Source organism: Aethalodelphis obliquidens, unplaced genomic scaffold, assembly GCF_003676395.1.
Source record: "Aethalodelphis obliquidens isolate GAN/ISIS:26980383/991018 unplaced genomic scaffold, ASM367639v1 scaffold295, whole genome shotgun sequence".
Taxonomy (NCBI): domain Eukaryota; kingdom Metazoa; phylum Chordata; class Mammalia; order Artiodactyla; family Delphinidae; genus Aethalodelphis; species Aethalodelphis obliquidens.
This window is the reverse complement of record NW_020838209.1, coordinates 14,327-19,394: the sequence shown is the minus strand read 5'-3', so window position 1 is coordinate 19,394 and position 5,068 is coordinate 14,327. Positions and strand designations below refer to the sequence as shown.

Here is a 5,068-nt window from a genome sequence, read left to right as displayed (position 1 = left end):
CAGTGATATTGGCCTGTAGTTTTCTTTCTTTGTGGCATCCTTGTCTGGTTTTGGTTATCAGAGTGATGGTGGCCTCGTAGAATGAGTTGAGGAGTGTTCCTCCCTCTGCTATATTTTGGAAGAGTTTGTGAAGGATAGGTGTTAGCTCTTCTCTAAATGTTTGATGGAATTCGCCTGTGAAGCCATCTGGTCCTGGGCTTTTGTTTGTTGGAAGATTTTTAATCACAGTCTCAATTTCAGTGCTTGTGATTGGTCTGTTCATATTTTCTATTTCTTCCTGATTCAGTCTTGGCAGGTTGTGCATTTCTAAGAATTTGTCCATTTCTTCCAGGTTGTCCATTTTATTGCCATAGAGTTGCTTGTAGTAATCTCTCATGATCTTTTGTATTTCTGCAGTGTCACTTGTTACTTCTTTTTCATTTCTAATTCTGTTGATTTGAGTCTTCTCCCTTTTTTTCTTGATGAGTCTGGGCTAATGGTTTATCAATTTTGTTTATCTTCTTAAAGAACCAGCTTTTAGTTTTATTGATCTTTGCTATCGTTTCCTTTATTTCTTTTTCATTTATTTCTGATCTGATTTTTATGATTTCTTTCCTTCTGCTACCTTTGGGGTTTTTTTGTTCTTCTTTCTCTAATTGCTTTAGGTGCAAGGTTAGGTTGTTTGTTCGAGATGTTTCCTGTTTCTTAAGGTAGGGTTGTATTGCTATAAACTTCCCTCTTAGAACTCCTTTTGCTGCATCCTATAGGTTTTGGGTCGTCGTGTCTCCATTGTCATTTGTTTCTAGGTATTTTTTGATTTCATCTTTGATTTCTTCAGTGATCACTTCGTTATTAAGTAGTGTATTGTTTAGCCTCCATGTGTTTGTATTTTTTACAGATCTTTTCCTGTAATTGATATCTAGTCTCATAGCATTGTGGTCGGAAAAGATACTTGATACAATATCAGTTTTCTTAAATTTACCAAGGCTTGATTTGTGACCCAAGATATGATCTATCCTGGAGAATATTCCATGAGCACTTGAGAAAAATGTGTATTCTGTTGTTTTTGGATGGAATGTCCTATGAATATCAATTAAGTCTATCTTGTTTAATGTATCATTTAAAGCTTCTGTTTCCTTATTTTCTTTTTGGATGATCTGTCCATTGGTGAAAGTGGGGTGTTAAAGTCCCCTAGTATGAATGTGTTACTGTCGATTTCCCCTTTTATGGCTGTTAGTATTTGCCTTATGTATTGAGGTGCTCCTATGTTGGGTGCATAAATATTTACAATTGTTATATCTTATTCTTGGATTGATCCCTTGATCATTATGTAGTGTCCTTCTTTGTCTACAACCACAGTTTTTTTTTCCCATTGTAAATTATTTTTGCCTGTTCTAGGTGTCATATAAATAGAATCTTAAAGAATGTATTCTTTTGTGTAAGGCTTTTTTCATTCAGCATAGTATTTTTTTTTATAAATTTATTCATTTATTTATTTTTGGCTGAGTTGGGTCTTTGTTGCTGTGTGCAGGCTTTCTCTAGTTTCAGCGAGTGGGGGCTACTCCTTGTTGCGGTACATGGGCTTCTTATTGCGGTGGCTTCTCCTGTTTCAGAGGACAGGCTCTAGGCACGTTGGCTTCAGCAGCCGTGGCTCGAAGCATCTAGAGCGCAGGCTCAGTAGTTGTGGCGGACGGGCTTAGGTGCTCCGCGGCATGTGGGATCTTCCCAGACCAGGGCTTGAACCCGTGTCTCCTGCATTGGCAGGCAGATTCTTAGCCACTGTGCCACCAGGGAAGCCCCAGCATAGTATTTTTGAGATTCATCTATGTTACTCTTTTTTCTTGCTGAGTATTATTCTGTTGTGTGACTAGATCACGATTCACTTATTCATTCTGTTGTTGAGGGATGGTAGGGCTGCTCTTAATTTTTGGCTATTAAGAATACAGCTGCTATGAATATTCTAGTATAAATTATAATGTGGGCATATGCTTTCATTTTTCTTGGGTAACTACCAAGAAGTAGAATTGCTGGGTCATAAGATAGCTATTATATTTAGCTTTTTAAGAAACTGCTTGACCTTTCTCCAGGGTTATACAATTCCACACTCCTGCCAACAGTATATGACAAAAATGCCGTTGGTCTACGTCCTTGCCACCGTTTGGTGTTATCAGTCTTTTCATTTTAGCCATTCTGGTGGGTGTGTAGTGGTATCTCCTTGTGGTTTTGATTTTCATTTCCTTGATGGCTAATAATTTTGAGTATGTTTTCATGTGCTAATTGATTGTTTATATAACTTCCTTTTTGAAGTTTTTATTTTAACTGTTTTTTATTAAAAGGAAATATAAATATTTTCATGATCTCTGGGTAGGAAAGGACTTATTAAACAAGTTACACAAAGCAGTTACCATAAAGGAAAGGGTTAATAAATTCAACTAAGTTAAAATAAAGAACTTCTCATCAAAAGAGAGTGAAAAGGAAGGAAACCATAAACTGGAAGAAGATATTTGCAACACATAACACCAGTGAAGGATTGGTATCCAGAATAAATATAGAACTCTTACAGTAGATAAGAAAAGGACAGCCAGTTGAAAAATACACCAAGACTTAGGGAGCTTATCAAAGAGGAAACCAAATGGCCAATACATGTGTGAAGATGTCAGCCTCACTGGGGAAATGCAAATTAAAACCACAATGAAATAACATTTTACACCCACCAAATGGGCAAATGTTTAAAAGCCTGACAGTATTTTTGAGGAATTCTTCAACACTGTAAGTAAAAGCATAAATCGGTTGGAAAACCGATTGGAAAACCATTGTCATTACCAAGTAGAGTTAAACATGTGACCCTATGACCTTGCAATTTCAGTCCTAGAGACACATATGTGTATTGAAACATGCATAAGAATGTTCATAGGAGCATTGCCTTTAATAGCAAACTTTCTGATAAAACCCAAATATCTCTCAGCAACATAATGGATGAATAAGTTGTGATATGCAAAGGAATGCTTTTCAGCTTTGAAAATGAATGGCTTAAAAAAAAAAAAAGAAGAGAAAATAAATGGCTTATAGGTACAGATATGAACATAGATCAATCTCAAAAACAATGTTGAAAGAAAGAACTTATAGAACAATTTATAAAGTATAATTCTTTTTATTTAAAGTTTAATAGCTAAATCGTATGTTGTATAGGAATATATGTGATGTACCTATAGATATTAAAACTATAAAGAAAACTAAAGAAATAATTACAATAAAATTCAGTTAGGCAGAGAAAGTTTATTTTACAGACTAAAATGATTAGCAGGTTAATTTGAGTGCCTAGTACAGAAGATACAGGAGCCAAGCAGGAGGCCCTGCCCTCAGGGCAGAAAGAGTCCTCTCTGGAAGTGTGGGGCAGGCCTCTGACCTGGAAGTGAGGATGAGGCCTGAGGGATGGAGTGGGTGTTCTGAGAACTGGCAGGAGCTTGGTCTCAATTGGTCAGAAGGTGCAGAGGGAGGAAGGGAGAGAGGGGTTTGGCCTGGGCTAAGAAGACTGGGAGGACCTGGATGGGTAGAGAATGGGGGTGTGTATGGGGTGGGGGGGGTTGCTGCCTTGTTCCACAAACAGCGAGGAGGTTGACCAGGGATAGGAGGGAAGGCTTGAAAGCCAGGTTAAGGAGTTTGAAGTCCATCCTGTAAACTTCAGAGAACTTTCATTTTCAGCACTGTAGTTACAGGATGAATGTATTTTATGAAGATTAAGTTTTAGGAGGAAAGTGCACTGGGTGGGGTAAGGAAAAGTTAGAGGCAGGGCATCACCCAGGGGGCTATCGTGGTGGTTCAGGCACAAGTATGACCAGGTGTCACTAGGTAGTACAGTGGTTTGGGAAAGGAAGGAAGGAAGAGCTGGCAGGCTAGGGAATGGATTGGATTTGGGGAGTGAGGGATGAGGGAAGTGGAGGGTGACTCAGAGGTTGGGGTTTACCAGCTTAGAAGGACTGTGATAACATGCTCAATTTCTGCAGTGCCGTATAGTTGACTGGGCGCTATTTTTTTTTTTTTTAACTGAAGTGTAGTTGATTTACAATGTTGTGTTGATTTACAATGCTGTGTTTTCTGGTATACAGCAAACTGATTTTATATATATATATATATATATATATATATATATACACACACACACATATATATTCTTTTTCATATCCTTTTCCATTGTAGTTTATTACAAGATAGTGAATATAGTTCCCTGTGATATACAGTAGAACCTAGTTGTTGATCTATTTTATATGTAGTAGTTTGTATCTGCTAATCCAGAACTCCTAATTTATCCCTCCCCCCTTCCCCTTTGGTAACAGTAAGTTTGTTTTCTAATGTCTGTGAGTCTCAGAATTGTTTCTCTCCATGGAAATCTTTAGTAAAAGGCGAAAGATTTATTTGATCTGAAGAGAAATCAGAGTATACTGAGTGCAATTTTTATACATCATCTCATTTGATGTTCACCAAACTCCTGTGAGGTAGGAAGGAGGGATTTTATTTTCCCTGTTGAAGACCTAAAAGAAGCAGAAATTTAAAGAGATCAAATGACTTGCCCAAGTTTGTGGTGACTGCTTACAGAAACAGGTCCACTATAATAGCATAGGGTAGAAGTCAGAGGAAAGAGAGGGAATTTTTAAAAGCCTTTCTTGTATCTTGGTTCTGGATTTATTTTATAAAAGTAAACTTTTATTACTTTTTCTCTTACAAAAGTAATGTTCATTTTAGAAAACTTGAAAAAGAAAAGGACCTTAAATTGCATAATCAGGAGATAGCTACTCATAAAATGGTAGTATGTTTCCTTCCATCCATGTAGATCACTTTAAATAACTGTAATTAAAAACTATTTTTTAAAATGGTTTTATTCTTTTAGTTCTAGGAAACATTTAATAGTTATTTCTTCAAGTGTTGTCCCCCCCTTCCATTTCCTCCTTCCCTCCTGCAGGTTCCTCCAAATGATCGGATTTAGGCACATCTTTGATCTGTCCTCTGTATCTCTTCAGTTGTCTTTTACTTCCCATCTCTGTGCTATAGTCTGGGAGGGTTCTTTAGCTCACTCTCCTAGCTCATTGATTCA

General features: G+C 37.2%; 1 pseudogene; it reads right to left on the bottom strand.

Annotated features, from left to right (window-relative positions):
* Positions 1–4,307: 4,307 nt before the first annotated feature.
* LOC113616656 (uncharacterized) lies at positions 4,308–4,417 on the bottom strand (annotated as a pseudogene).
* Between the last annotated feature and the right edge of the window lie 651 nt (positions 4,418–5,068).